Source organism: Protopterus annectens, chromosome 3.part1 (assembly GCF_019279795.1).
Source record: "Protopterus annectens isolate FY-2018-M chromosome 3.part1, PAN1.0, whole genome shotgun sequence".
In the NCBI taxonomy this organism is placed as follows: Eukaryota; Metazoa; Chordata; order Ceratodontiformes; family Protopteridae; genus Protopterus; species Protopterus annectens.
The window spans coordinates 1,829,715,025-1,829,731,277 of record NC_056732.1 but is presented as its reverse complement, the minus strand read 5'-3'; positions in this window follow the sequence as shown (position 1 = coordinate 1,829,731,277).

Here is a 16,253-nt window from a genome sequence, read left to right as displayed (position 1 = left end):
TGGTGGGGTTTAGTAGAAAGGGGGAGATAGTGTTTGACCATTTTACTGCTTATATTTGGTCAAGTAAGTAACTGTGGAACCACTGTAATGTGGGAGGGATAAGTCCTAAGTTAGCCTGTCCAGGTGTAATGAGTGTGACATGGTGTTGAATGCCTTTGAGAGGTCAAGAAATAGAGCAGACACAAAGCAACCTGTGTCTCTAGTTCTATTTACAATTTCAGTGAAGTCTAAGAGGGCTCTTGATGTGCTGTGGCCTGGAAGAAAACCATGTTGTGTGTTTGTAAGGAGGTTATTATGGTGTATTTCATGAGTTGAAGATGAATAGATTTTCCAGTGTTTTGGAGATGGGAGAAAGTATGGCTATGGGTTGAAAGTTTTACGTTCAGTGGAGTTACTTCTTTTATGAATGGGGATGATATGGGACTTTTCCCAGATTTTAGGCAATGTGGATTCAGGTATATAGCTGTTGATCAAGATGCTGACTAGGTATGTTATGGAGTTGGCAGCTAATTTTAGATATATGCAGGGAGCCTGTCAGTGGAGGTAGAGCAGGGTTTGAGTTTGTGCAGTAATCTTTTTATGAGGCTTGTACGTGTTGTAGAGGAAAAGTGGCATGGTTCTTGGAAGGGGGTTTAGTGCCGTGTAGATGAGGAGGGTCTGTGCCAGATGAAGGAATATCGTTAGGGGTAGTTAGAGAGGAAGAGGGGCAGGTGTAGGGAATTTTGGTGATCAGATCAGCTGTAGATTTTATGAAGTGGATGTTAGTCTTCGGCAATGTGGGAGGGAGGGGCATTGAGTGAAATACTGGAGTCTTTTTTTGTTCCGGGGGAAGTAGGGTTGTGATTGTGGGCCAGAATTCATTTGTATTGGTTTTATGTTCCTCCTGTAGGTGAGTACATTATGATTGTTTATCTTTGGTGACCTGTTTTTTGCTTGGTTATGTAGTTGCATGAAATTAATTAGAGCTTGTTCTTTTTTACTTTGCCTCCATAGAGCCCAGACTGCATCCCTTTTTTCATTAAGTTTTTGCATTCCTTAGTTAGCCAGGGGACAGGATTGCTTTTGATTCTTTTAGTGCAACCTGGAGCTAAGGTGTCTAATAATTTTAGGAAGCAATTGTTAAAGTAGTGTATTGCCTCATCTAATGGCAGTTCCTTTAGTGGGGACCAGTTTATTTTGTGAAATAGTTCGTTAAACTTGTCTTTAGAGAAATTACTAAGTTTACGAACAAATTTTAGGGTGTGTGATTTTGGAGGTTGAGTGTTAGCTTGAATGGCAAAAGGAGGTAGATGGTCCATTAGGGTGTTTGGATGTGTGCCAGCAGAAGAGTGTGATACCAGAATCCAGTCTAAGATGGAATGTTGAGTGTAGTGTTTGTTTTACCTAGTAGGGCAGGAGATGAATTGTGAAAAAACATATAGGCTGATGCTGTTTGTAGGTAGTTGGGATGTAAGAGTTTGCCAGTCTATATTAATGTCTCCTAGAATTATAGTTTCATGTTGAATTGTTCGGGTGGCCCAGGAGAGGCTGTCTTCTAGGATGGGAGTATTTTGACCTGGAGGATGTTCATAGGTTCATAGGTAGGTACTAGGCTATTGGCCCTAGGACCTATACAAGCCCAGCCAAAAAGGTACCCTGGCTTTTGCCACCCAAGAAAATTATTTTCCTGTGCCACTGTCGAGCAGAGCCACAGAGGTGATCCCCGGGGTGAATTTCCTATTTCCCATCCAATCATCAAGATTTTTCTTGAAGAGTGCTAATGAGGAGCTTTGTTTGATATAGATAGGTAGTTTATTCCAGAGTATGGGAAGTCTCTGGGACAGGAATCTATCCCTCCGGCATGTTCTGTTTATTGTGGTGACAAGGTTTAGGTCCCTAGAGCGTGTAGCTTGGAGTGATTGGGACTTCTTTAAGTGGAGCATGTCCAACAGCTCTGGGTTTGACATAGCTTTGTATGTTAGGCAGAGATCACCTCTGAGTAGGTGATATGCGATGGAGTAAAGCTGGAGTTTTTGATACGGTTCATGAGGGCATCTGTTTGAGGCCGGTAATCCTCTTTGTGAGGTATGTCTGCGGCCTTTCCAGTTGTTGTAGATGTCTTGTGAGGTACATAACAAAAGGGGTGTTGTACTCTATAATGGGTCTAATGAGTGATGAGTAGGGGGGAGCAATGACCTCTTTTTTTCTGATGAGAAACCTTTTGTGATGAGGTGTGGCATGTAGGATTTCCTGACTACTGTGACAATGTGATTGTCAAAGGAGCGACTACTGTCCACCTGTGTCCCAAGGTCTCTTATCACACTTTTGGTGTTAAGTATACTACCGCCTATGTTGTAGTTCATGGGTACAGGGTTTTTACCAAAGGGGATGACAATGTACTTTTTGGCATTGAGCTTGAGGCCATGGCTTTGACACCAGGCATCTGTCTCAGTGAGGCCCTTTTGTAGGATGTCCACATCATTAGGAGTTTTGATTAAGGCTCCTAGTTTGCAGTCATCTGCGAACTTCGTTAGCCAAAGACCTTCTGTGTTAGCCTGTACTTTAGAGAAGTAGATACCGAACAGGAGAGGACCCAGGACTGAACCCTGTGGTACTCCACTTGTCACTGGTCTGAAGTCGGATTTGGAGTCTGCTACTTTCACAGTGTGGGTTCTGTCCGTGAGCTAGTTGGCAACCCATCTTGTGACACAGGGATTTTCACCTAGTTTAGTGAGTTTATCTATAATTCCAGAGTGTGGGATGGTGTCAAAAGCCTTGGCAAGATCTAGATAGGCTGTGTGAACCACCTTACCCTCGTCTATGGCTTTGGTGACTGCTTCAAAAAAGTCTATCAGGTTTAGGAGACATGATCTGCCTTTTACAAACCCGAACTGGGTGGGGTCCAGAGTTTGAAGATTACCAATATCTTTGTTTATAAGTTCCATAGTGATACATTCCATGGCCTTGCAGACCAAGCTCGTCAGGCTAATGGGGTGGTAGTTCCTTGGGTCCATGGTGGCTCCCCCCTTGTGGAGTGGGATAACCATCGCTATGCACCATTCAGCAGGCACAAAGGCTGAGGGGAGGCTATGATTGAACATGGTACTTAGGTGGGGTGCCAGTTCGTTCTGTAGTTCATGTAGAATGCAGCCTGGGATGTTGTCTGGTCCCATGGATGCTGTGTTCTTCACTTTGGAGAGTGTGGTTTTTACCTGTGCAGCCATGATTACAGGAACTTTGCATTCTTCCGGTATATGGATGGGCTCTTTAGGGGGTGAGAGGGGGGTAAAGGTATCACTGAACCTATCTGCCAGGATGTTGGCAATATCAGTTGGATCTGTATATTTATTGCCATTGTGCTGTAACTCAGAGCAAATCTGAGTGTTGCCATTGAGATTCTTGACATAACTATAGAATGCTTTGTGGTTGTCTTTAGAGTCAGTGGCGATTTTCTTTTCGTAACTAGCTTTGGAGGATTTTATCAGAGAGATCGCAGCTTCTTACTGAGGCTGACCAGAGTATGTAGAGTACAATTATGCAGATTTGCTTTATATTATTAAGGTTTAAGAAGAATATCAGCAATTCTACTGTGGAAAAAATAGGGGTGTCATTTGTGTATGATGTGATATTAAGGTTATCATGCTATAACTCCACCTTTCTTATGGGTTCTGCATAACCTGAGTATGCTGTAGTGGTGAGGTAGGAATTCAGAGTCAGGTATGTTAGGCTTTAGCCAGGTTTCAGTAAGGGCTAGTACATCAGATTTATACTCATCTATCCAATCATGAAGGGGGGATATTTTGTTGCATAGGCTTCTGTTGTTAAGGGTCATAAAGTTTAGTTTTTAGGAGATGTTCCATTGGCAGTATTAAATGTAATGATGGAAGTTAATTACAGATTGTTTCAAAAAATGAAATGATGTCAGAAAGTGGGAAAATGTATTCTCAGGATATGAATGTACTTAAATTGTAAAGAATTATTTTATTTATTTATTTATTTAACATTTTAAATGAATAATGAAAGAAACAGGAAATGTAAGGATAGTAGTGTAATAGAAAACAGGAGTGAAGTGTTAACCAGTGAAAATAAGAGAAACTGAAGATGTTGAAGAGAGAAGAAAAACTACAAATATTTTCTATCGGTGATACAGGAAGATATAGGAAAGGGCAAGCAAAGGAGGAAACAGTACAAATAAGGAAAAAAACTATTTATTTTATTATCTATTAGTGTGAATAGCATAAATTATGAGTGTATTTGTTTAATAGATGTTAAGTTTTTTATTATTTGTTTAATAGATGTTAAGTTTTTGACTGCAAAACAAATGAGTCAGTTTAAAAAGGTGTGGTAGTGGAGGAAGGTGCTATAGAACAAAGGAAATGAAGAATTTGTAAGGACAACTATTAAAAAGTAATAATAAAACAAAGTTTGTTTTTTTGTTTTTACCATGGCAGTAGGTGGTTTTATGCATATACAGGGATAAAAATGAAGAATAAAGATGTCTGATTAACTAAAATGTTGGGGAGATTTTAACTATATCCTTAATGAAAGAAAGAAGAACATGAACAGTGATACGAAAAAGTAAAGAAAATAGATATTTTTATTAAGTAATAGGAAATAAGGAGGGGATACCAAGAAGAAAGGAAATTTGGGGGGGGGGGTGGGAATAGATTTTATTATTTATTTATTTATTTATTTATTTTACATTTGTTGACCGGGCTAGTCTAACTGGATAAATGTCCATTTTCAGTAGAGGCCCGGGGAGAAAAGCTCCAAGCATGATCACTAACAAAGTTAACAATATATAACAAAGACATGTATAATAACAATACAGAGGCACAATTGACTAAAGATATTATGTTAAAAAATTAGCTAAGTAAACAAGTACACTAAGCACAAGCTGGGTATGGGCAAACAGAGTCAGGTCCTTACATTTATCCTATTACTATGAGAAAAAAGAGAAATCAGTAGATTTGGAGGTATAGGTAGTAGGGAAGGGGTATGAGCAGGAGGGGAAAAGTTTCAGTCTGGGTTAGCACAAGGACAAAGCCACTGAGTTTTAAGATGTTCTTTAATATGCTTTTTGAATAGAGAAGTAGAAGCTAGAGTAGAAAGTTCAGGAGTGAGCTGATTCCAGTTTTTACCTATAGTGTTTGAGAAAAGTGAGTCACCAGCTTTGTTGTAAGATTTAACTGATGAGACCAGGAGTTTGTTAGCAGAACGTAGTGTAGCTAGGTTTTTATATGGTGTAATCAGATTAGTGAGGATAGGGGTGTTATTGGGGTGGTGTAGGATCTTTTGAGTGATAAGTAACTGTTAACAGAGTATATGGTTCTGCAATTCTAGCCATCCTAGTTGTTTAAGGTTAAGGCAATGGTGAGTTTGAAATGGAGAGCTTGTGATAAATCTAGCTATGCTATTATAACAGGTAGAAAGTTTTGAGATATTTTTAGATAGGTTTGTATATATAGCTGAGGCATATAAAAGGGTAGAAATGAGGTGGGTTTGGGCAATAGTTTTCCTGGCTGTGGGGATAAGGAAGGGTTTAATTCTATAGAGGGTTCCAAGTTTTTTGTTAACAGTCTTTATGGTGGAGTTAATATGGTCATCATAGTTAAGACGGTTATCAATTGTAACACCTAGTAGGCGGGTGGTAGTATCAGGGGTTATGTTTGTAGTATTGTTAGAGGTAATAGAGAAGAATGGAGTGGGTGATTTATGAGATGGAGTAAAAAGCAGTAGTTTTGTTTTTTTGAGATTAAGCAGGAGGCAATGTTGCAAAAACCAGTTTTCTACAATTTGGAAAACAGTTTGGGTTAGGGACTGGAGGGAGGCTATGTTCTTGGCAGTACAGATTAAGGTAGAGTCATCTGCATATTGGATGCAGGTGGCTAGAGGTATGTTCATATGGAGGTCGTTGATAAATATGGAAAAATGAAGGGGACCTAAGATAGAACCTTGTGGGACTCCAATATTTACTGGAAGTAATGAAGACAGTTTGTTGTCCCAAAGTACTGCTTGCTGTCTGTTTAGAAGATAACAACTAAACCATTGTAATGCTAGTGGATCAAGAGAATGATGCTTTAGTTTATGTAGAAGTAAGTTATGGTTAACCATATCAAAGGCTTTTGACAGGTCTATAAATAGCGCAGAGGAAAAGGAGTTAATGTTACAATTTTTATTTATAGAGTCAGTGAAGGATAGAAGGGCAGTTGCTGTGCTGTGGAATGGTCTAAAGCCATGTTGGCAGTTGGCTAGTAGATTATTTTGTAGTAAGTGGTTGAGTAGTTGTTTGTGAATACATTTTTCCATTATCTTGGCTAATGGGGAGAGTAAGGCAATAGGTCTATAGTTAGAAAGCTCTATAGAAGATCCACCTTTATGTAGAGGGATGATGCGGGATACTTTCCATATGGTAGGGATTTTGCCTTCAGAGATAGTTCTGTTAATAAGGATAGATATGGGGTAGTCTATAGCTTTTGCGGCAATTGGTAGGTATTCAGATGGGAGATGGTCGGCAGAAGGGGTGCAAGGTTTCATTTTTTAAGTAGCTTGTAGATAAGAGATGTAGGAACAGGGTGTATATGAAAGGTAGGAGGTGAAGTCTTGGAGGTATTAGGTGGGAAGGCAGTAGGTGGAGGAAGAGAATTGGCTAGGGATTGAATGGCTTCTGTAAAGTAGTTATTAAAGGCATCAGGGATCAGGTTGGAATTATTATGGTTGAAACCTAATGGGGCAGGAGTAGTAGAGTGACCTGGCTGAAGAAGTTTGTTTAACCCTGACCAAAATTTTTGTGGAGTTTGTTGAGTGGATTGTTGGAGGTGAAGGTAGAAGTCTTTTTTGTCTCTAAGAGTGTCCTTCTTGGTGTCATTTCTTAATTGTTTAAAGAGGAGGTGATCAGATGGGCATTTGGTAGCCCTCCATTTAGCCCATATTTTGTTTCTAAGGAGCATTTTTTGCTTAGTTTGTTTAGTAAGCCATGGGGCAGATTTGTTTTTTATTCTAGTGGAGTGTTAGGGTGCGTGGTAGTCTAGTATTTGAAGAAAGTTAGTGTTGAAGTAGGTCACAGCCTCATCAAGTTCAAGATGGGTCAGTGGTGACCAGTCACATGCTTGCAATTCGTTAAGGAAACTATCTGGGTTAAAAAAAAAATTTTGAGCGGGAAGTTTTGAGATTATGAGTAGTTGGGATATGAAGTTTTTGTCTGATTATGTAAGTGAGCATATGGTCACTGATATTGTCGGGAAGGGTTCCTGGAGTATAATTGCTAGGGTGATTATTAATAAGGATCCAGTCAAGAGTAGATTCTTTCCTGTTAGGTTTGTGGATTCTAGTAGGAGTGGTTATAAGTTGAGTGAATCCAAAGAGATTTAAGTGGTTAGTAGGGTTTATGGAATTGCAGGTAAGCCAGTCTATGTTGAAGTCACCCAGTACAATGGTCTCCTGTGGTAGTTGGGTAGAGAGGTAATTAAGTAAGTTTTCGAGAATAGTAGTATTTTTACCAGGGGGAAGATACATACAAATTAGGTAGATAGATTTGGAGTTGTTTATTTGGAGTTTGGTAGACAACATTTCAGATTTGGCATCTTATTATGGTAGTTCATTAAAGAGGGAAACCTGGAGATTAGATTTATAGAGAATGGCTATGCCTCCACCTTTTTTGGTTTTGCGGTCACATCTAAGGATACTATAACCTGGAGGGGTAATTTCCTGGTCAAGGGTAGCAGGTTTTAGCCAGGTTTCTGTAAGACATAGAATATCAACTGAGTGTAAATCCAGGAGTGCGTGCAGGTGGGAAATTTTATTGTTGATACTTCTAATATTAAGGTGGGCTATCAGAAGTGAATTAGGTGCTTTAGCTAGTATAGAATGTTTAGGTAAAGTTACATTATCAAGGCTATTGTTATTGTCATTGTTGGGACCAGGGTTTGGATGAATATCCCCGTGTAAGTAGAGGAGATATTGGAGATAATGTGGGAATTTAAAGATTTTGTGGGAATTGTTAAGAATTTTTTTGATAGAGAAGTACGTCACATGAGTTGTTCTGTGATATTTTGGTAGTATATAATTTGAGGTAGAGGTGATATTACTGTGGTTAAGGGTGAAGATGAAAGAAGATGATAAAGTTTGTTGGAAATGTTGATTTTGTTCAAGTAGAGTAAGATTTTCAAAGAAGGTGAGAGAATAAGGTATGGTCAGTGAGGCTATTGTGGTAGTTAAAAGTAACATGTGTGTGAAATTAGTTGTGAGAGTTGGGGCTATGGTGGTGAGTAGATGTAGGTGAGTGTAGCTTGTGTGAGTTGGTGAGGTTGAAAAAAGATAAGGTTGTTTTAGGAGAATGAGGGAGGTTTATAATATACAAGAAATAAATTAATGGAGGTTGAAAAGGAGGTGAAATGGGAGGTAGTTAGTATAGAGGATGGTAAGGATAGGTAAGATGGGAGTAGTTCATTTGAGTGGTAATGTGAACTAATTAGATAAGAAAGAGATAGGGGAGTGGCTTAGTGAAGTGGAGCTGTGTGATTGGTTAAGAAAAAAGGGGAGTGATTAAGTGAGGTATATGGCTAGGACCACTGGGGGTGGGTGGGAATTGGGGGTAGGGTAGGGGAGCGGAGTGAGCCGAGGGCTTAACGGCTGGGCAGACCCAGGTAAGGTGAAAGCAGTGAGAAGAAACAATCAGTAAGGTGGAAGGTAAGAACAGGAGGCAGTAAGTCAAAAGGCAGAAGTTGAGAGTCTAAGGAAGGGGGAAGTAGAATAGAGGGGAAACCTGGGAGAGTAAGGGTTAACCTAGGAGTAGTAGAGGTGGAGAGGAGGGTTAGGTAAAGGGTTTATAAGGACTATGGAAGGAGATAGGTGCAAGATATAAAGGACTATGGAAGAAGATGGTAAAGGAGAAGAGTGCAACAAGCGTGAAAGAGTTAATTTAGGAGGAAGGAAGAGAAATAAAGTGGGATTAGAGGTAGGTATAGACTGCCATCTAGTGGCCAAAGCCTGTAAGTGCCTTGTAAAGAGATCGCAGTAGTTGGATAAAAATAAAAAGAAAAGTAATGGAGAAGGGAGAGTTTAGAGGGTACTACAATACAGATTGTGGGCTGCAGTATCATAGAGACAGATAGTGGAGAGCAACAATAGTAAAAAAAAAAAAAAAAAAAAAAAAAAAAATTTATTAGAATTTTAAGGAGAATTCAGGAGTTGGTGGGGTATAAAAAGAAATGTGTGTTTCTGATCATAGATCAATATGACCAGGATATGGAAAGAATAATCAAAGCGAGGGGGTATCAATAGGTAAGTGGGCATATGTAGTACATTAAATGTCATGACGACAGAAGAAAGTTACATACGATGCCTTTTTATAAAAATTGGACAGACTGCAGGAAAATGTATAAAAAGAAGTATAAAATGCTTTATTTAAGGGTAGAGGGAGAATGGTATATAAGTGGAAAATAAACTTATATTGAAATGATGATGTTACTTTCGAAAGGGCAGTAGAGAAATGTGATATTAATTGGTTATGAAGGGAGAAGGAGATTTTGAGTTAAATAGGATGAAGATAAAAGACAGGTTGCTATGACAATGGTATTTGGTAAAAGAAAGAAAACAGGAAGTTATACCTTTTTAAGAAGAAATGCAAAGATGGGTGATGGTGAAATAAGAGGGCTAAGAACCACTAATGGCAATAATATCAGGGGTTCCTATCACGTTGTCAAACTTTTAAAAGTTCGAACATCATATGGTCAACACCATATGATCAAACTTTTGAAATTTGAATGTTTCAACGGAGATCCCCGTACAGTGCAGCAATGGAAGTTTTCCATTGTCTGCACTGTAGTGCTATCTCGGAGTTGGTTTATTTAAAGAGTGGGGGGAGTGTGGGGGGTGCAGGTGGGCTTGTCCCCCTGCTTAAGCTTTCAAGTATTTTTTTTCTGTTTTTTTTTTTTTTTTAATTTGATTTTCGAACTTGTAAGAGTTCAAACATAGGGGTTGGGAGGGTGGCCTAATGGTTAAGGTGTTTGTCTTACAAACACATGGTGCAGGGTTTGAGTCTCACAAGGGATAATTGGCTAAGCTTAAAATGGCTCACAAGGGCAGTTAGCTTAGTACTAACCTATGAACCTATGAACCTATATGGTGTTCGAACAATTAAAAATTCGATTATCTGATATAAACCCTAATATGAGAAGTTAAGACAGGATAATTAAAATGTTAAGATAAAACAATGAAGGTCAGAAGAACCAATAAAAAATCATTTATTACACAAATTCACTGAATCACTCTGACGCTTTGGTGCAGAAAGCCTTCAAGGAGTAAAAGCATAACATAATTACGCATCTTAAATATTCTCGAAAACACCTGCCACTAATTACATAATTAAATAATTAATCTGAAAACTTCCAATTGCAATCTGTATTATGTCCAGCAGGGGTCAGAGTTCCATATTTTAAAATAAATACATCTTCTTTATACAATAACTTCTTTTTAATGTATAAACATTTATCATGAGTATTTATTTGCACCAATATGGTACCGTTAAGTAAGCTCCCCTGGATCACTGTCATGATGCAATTTAAAATGCATAGCGAAGAAATACATTCCCAATCCATGGAGCCTCCTGTAACATCTAAAGAAGTGAGCGGTGTGCCATGTTGGCCCTGATTCACTTACTGATGCTGGAAACGCACACTCAACTGACGTCTCTTAAGATTGGACCTCCACAGGAAGGCTTTACCACTTTCATAATCTTGCAAGTCTCTCTCTAGTTTTAATTTCTTTTTATCCAGTAAATCTTTTTCAAGACTGTTGTGCAGATAATTAAAATGTTGTTGAATGCATAAAACACATAAAATAAATGTGATGAAAGCAATATGATGGTACAACTAACAGGAATGTTAAAAAACATTACAGAAAGAGAAATAAGAGATTGAAGTAGCAATGAATGAAGTGAATACAGCTGTAAAGGAGAGAAATGTACAGAGTGTGTACCTGGAAGGGATGAGTTGAGGTATAACTGTTTAAGAATATACTAGAAGAAAAAAGAAACTTTTTTAAAGTGTTAAAGGAATGATTGAAAGACAGTTCAGAAGATGAGAAAATTTATTTGTGAATAATTACATTGGGAAATTGATGTACTGCAATACTTGTTTGTCTTTTCGGCTTTCCCGGTTAGGGGTCGCCACAGCGGAACTCAAGTCCACTAATGATTGGCAGTAGATGTTTATGGTGCCGAGTTGCCAGCCCAATGCCCAACCTTCAACGAAGGCACGCCCATTCACGTATGTCTTTCAAACGCCACTCGACCACGGGGAGGACATGCAGACTCCACACACAAGTACTGCAATACTGTTGGTAAAATATTAGTGAAAATATTACAAAAAAAGATTTGAAGTAGCCATGGAAAAAAGTGGAGATTTTTTTTTTTTTTTTAAATCATATGTCTTGTCTTCTTTTTCCTCCCATTTATTTATTCAGATTTTGGTCTTCTTTGGTGCCTGTAATGTTAAATGTTAAAAGAAGTCAAATGAAAGAAAAATGTAAAAATGACAAGATTGATTGTTTAACAATATTACTATGGTACACATATTGCTATAATTTACTGAGGAATGTATATTAATATGCTGTTTTAAAAATACTATTAGAAAGAATTAGTCACAAGATGAAAACAATACATGCTGTACCTTAAATGCAATACCATAATTGTATAAATAATATGTTGGAAGAGGCTAGGGATATTAAGTAGCAGTGTTTATTGAGGGAACTAGTTTGTTCAGCTTTCTCCACATTGTTTATAGTAACACAGGGGGGATATTATGGGTTAAATCTATATCTAAAAAGAAAACACATTCCAAGATTAGACGTAAAGGTAATCCATATAACGAACGTTCATCCTCCCTCCCTGATTATTCCTGGTCCAGGGATATAGTGGTTAGGCAGAGAGTAGGGACGGGGATAAACAGATGCTTTCCTAAACCATCACACAGTAACACATACAAAGGTACCAAAACAAAACTAATATACATGGCATATCTACGGAATACACCTAATAAATAAATGTGGGAAATAGAATCATGGAACGTTAAAGGGCTCCAAAACAAGAAGAAAAGAAAACTATTCTTACACCTTACATTAAAAACTACAGCCAACCTCATACTAATACAAGAAACACACTTGACTGCAGAGCAATGGGCAGAAATTAGCAGAAAGAAATGGATAAGTCAAATCATAGCTTCAGAGGGGAAAACAAACAGTGTTGGGGACTGCCATAATAATTAAAAACCAATTTAAGGAAAAAATACTTAAAACCAAAGCTGACAAGGAGGGAAGATGGTGTTACGTAACATTTAGTAGTCCTACAATACCAAAACCTATAATGGTACTTAATGTTTACGCACCCTGTAATAACCAACAACACTTCTTTATGTCATTATACCCAACCTTAAACCAATTTAAAGATCATTACCTAGTGATTGGAGGTGACTGGAACACATATCAAAACTCAGAAAAGGATAAATCTAATATGACCAAATCACATAATAAACAAACCACATTAGCCCTTAATGAACTCAAACAAGATTTCAAACTATATGAGCCTTTTAAATATGGGAACAGTGAAGATAAAACAGGGAAATTCACATTATATTCGCAATGCCACAAAATGTGGTCAAGGATAGACTTCTTCTTAATCTCTGACATATTCATTAACATGGACCCAACAATAACTATACATACCACGTTCTTTTCAGATCACTCCAAAATCACACTGAACATTAACTGGGACAAAAAGATATATTTAGAGAATAGGGGTCATAATTGGTCAGTAAACCCTAATTTACTTTCCAAAATGGATGTAATAAAAGAAACAGAAGCAATACTAAAAATAGCTCTTACAAATATCACTAACTCCCAAGTACCAGCTGCAACCAAAGCACAAATTAGAGGATTGTTTATCAAAAAAGCAGCATACTATAAAAAAATACAACTGAAAGAGGAGCATATACTGAAAGGGAAAATAGAGCATCTTGAAAAAGAACTAATAAATAACCCTAAGAACCAAACAGAAGCAGAACTTTTAAAACTGTAAAGGGATCTATATATGTTAGAAACCAGAAACCTATATTTTTATGAAGCCAGAATGTTAGCCACTTATGCAGAAGAAGCTCAAATACCATCTAGAGCTCTGGCCAGAATTATCTCCCAACACAAAAATGCCTCCAATATATCAGAAATAAACTACAGAGACAAAACCTACATAAAAAATGAAGACATTATTAAAACATTTGAACAAATATACTCTCAAATATATGGAGCACAAATACTACAAACAACATACAAACCTCAAAGGAAGATATAACTATTTTCCTTCAAAAACTGAAATTCCCTAAACTCAATTTAGACCAACAAAAAAAACTAACTGAACCGATATCCATCAGTGAAATTATTACAACGATCAAACACATAAAAGCGCATAAGGCTCCGGGTCCGGATGGACTCACATCAGAATTTTACAAAGCATTTTCCCCCTTGATAGCATAAACTACTATACTATACACTGAATTACATAATAAACTATAAAATAAATGATATCCACTTTAATGCCTCTAAAACCATCTTTATATTAAAAGAACACACAGACCCCAAAAACCCCGACAGCTACAGACCCATCTCCCTCTTAAATATAGATACTAAAATATTTACCTCTATACTTGCAAACAGAATGAAAAATCTGATAGAGAAAATCATTTCCCCAGAACAATCCGATTTTACACCACATAGACAGACTAGTGACAATACATTAACATTAGATGCACTAATATCCTACACTAACCGATACAATATCAACATCTACACAATGGTAGTGGATGCCCACAAGGCATTTGATAGGGTTAATCTAGAATTCTTATTCTAAACATTACCCTACTTTAATATACCCAATAACTTCATTCAGATCATCCAAACTCTCTATAGCAACCCATACACATCTCTATATATAAATAAAACTTAGTCAAATAGGATCCTAATAAAAAATGGAACAAGACAAGGATACCCATTATCACCCTTCCTGTTTAACCTATACCTAGAACCACTCTTTTTATACATTAAACAAAACACATGCCACAATCCTCCATCAATACACAACTTCAAAATATACCTCACTGCATTTGCGGATGATCTGAACATATACTGCACTACACCAAATTCAGATATAAACAAAATAATAGCTACAATTGAACATTTCTCGACTATGTCTAACTACAAACTAAACCTCAATAAAACTAATATTTTCCCCCTAAAAACACCCAAACTCATCTCAATAATATCATTGTTAAACACAATAAAAATAAAAGAAGAAAGTAAATATCTGGGAATCACCTTTTTCCAGAATAACAAAGACTTCTACCAACACAATGTACACCTTAAATGGCAAAATATAATGCAAGACTGTAAAAGATGGAACAACTTAAAACTACCATTCTTGGCCAAAGTATCAATATGAACATTTTACCTAGACTAATGTATATATTCATGACATCACAGACAACAATACATAATAAATTCTTCAAACAAATTTATACCTTCCTAGCAAAATTTATATGGGAACCCAAAAAAAACAGAATCTCCTATCCAAAATTAACACTCCCCAAAAGCAAAGGAGGACTAAATCTACCAGATTTTAAAATGTACTACTCAATCATTAACACTAACAGAATATTAAGAATAGCTGAACATAACCCGTCAATGGAAAATTGGTCTCCTCTTTGGGTGACAATCTATTATAGATATATTAAAGCTCTAGGTTTTAATCCCAAAGCAATTCCTTTCCTGAAGCAGAAAGAAATACAAACTTATAACATTATAGAGCCCTTAAAACATTCTATCAACTTAGCGCAAAAACTCTTTCAATTCTTGAACCTTAGACAAGCCATGATAATACTGCAACCCCTTCATAAAAACCCAAATTTAAAAATAAACAGTAAGATGCTGGACTTAGTCCCTTTTCCCAGACTGAAAGATAAAACAATCCAAGATATGTATCCCTACTTTAACTGTTCAATACAAGAAATGAGGACCAACTTAAACCTCCCTAAATCACACATAATAATCCTAAGACAAATCAAAGAACTGTGTTCCAGTTACCTCCAAAATGTTACTATGACCAATAGTGACATAGAAACTTGTGGCAGGTTTTGGAAAACTATTATCACAACAAAGAAAACTATTACTAATTCATATAAAATGATAAATGAAATCAAATACCAGAAAGACCTCCTCTTCTCTAACTACTGGAGAAAAATTAAACCATCCATAGATGATCAGCAAATAAGCCAGGCACTCAATCTAACACTGAAGATTATACCCCTCAAAAAGTTAGCATACACTCAGCTTATGATCAGTAATAATGCTTATTTTACACCTGCAATCCTACACAAATTTAACACATCAAAATCACCTTTCTGCCCACACTGTAAGGACCAGATATCTGACTTAATCCATGTATTTTGGAGCTGTAAATGTGTCTATAAACAGTGGAACTCTCTCAAGGTACAATTACAAAAAACAGGTTATCAAACATCAACATTAACTTGGGAATTCACTCTATTACACATTCTCCCACCCAACATACCAAGAAAACAAGCAAATACACTTTTAACAATTTTCCTACTAATGAAACTGTATATAGCTTTTAAATGGCTAGATACGATAAATATCTCTTGGGAGGGTTTTAAACAAGTAGCTATACAACACCTTTTAGCTCATAAAATAGTAATAGATAAAAGAAACAAAAACATGAAATCCAGAGAAATCTGGGAACAAACCTTTAGTATCATATTAGCATAATTCATCACACAGCAACTTAGAAATACACTATAATGGAACCAAAGAACACATACAAGTTCAGATATTAAATAATAACTTGGATATTATGAATGTATATACTGTCTATATAACTGTGGAATTAACAATGAAAGCATCTATGTAAATAGTGTAAATAGATATGTTGTACGACCTATATCCTGTGGTATTTGACATCAATGTATAACATATATATATATATATATATATATATATATATATATATACGGTCATGTTGTAAGATAGTTTTTATTTGTGACATTTATTAATGTAAAAATAAAAATAAAAATTATTGAAAAAAAAAGAAATCATATGTCTTGTAATACTGTTCAATATAGTTTGTAAGATAATAGTGAAGATTTCACAAAGACATTTGAAGTAGCTCTAGGATAGGTATTGCAGGGGGAAGTGTATAAAATCAAAGAGAAAGA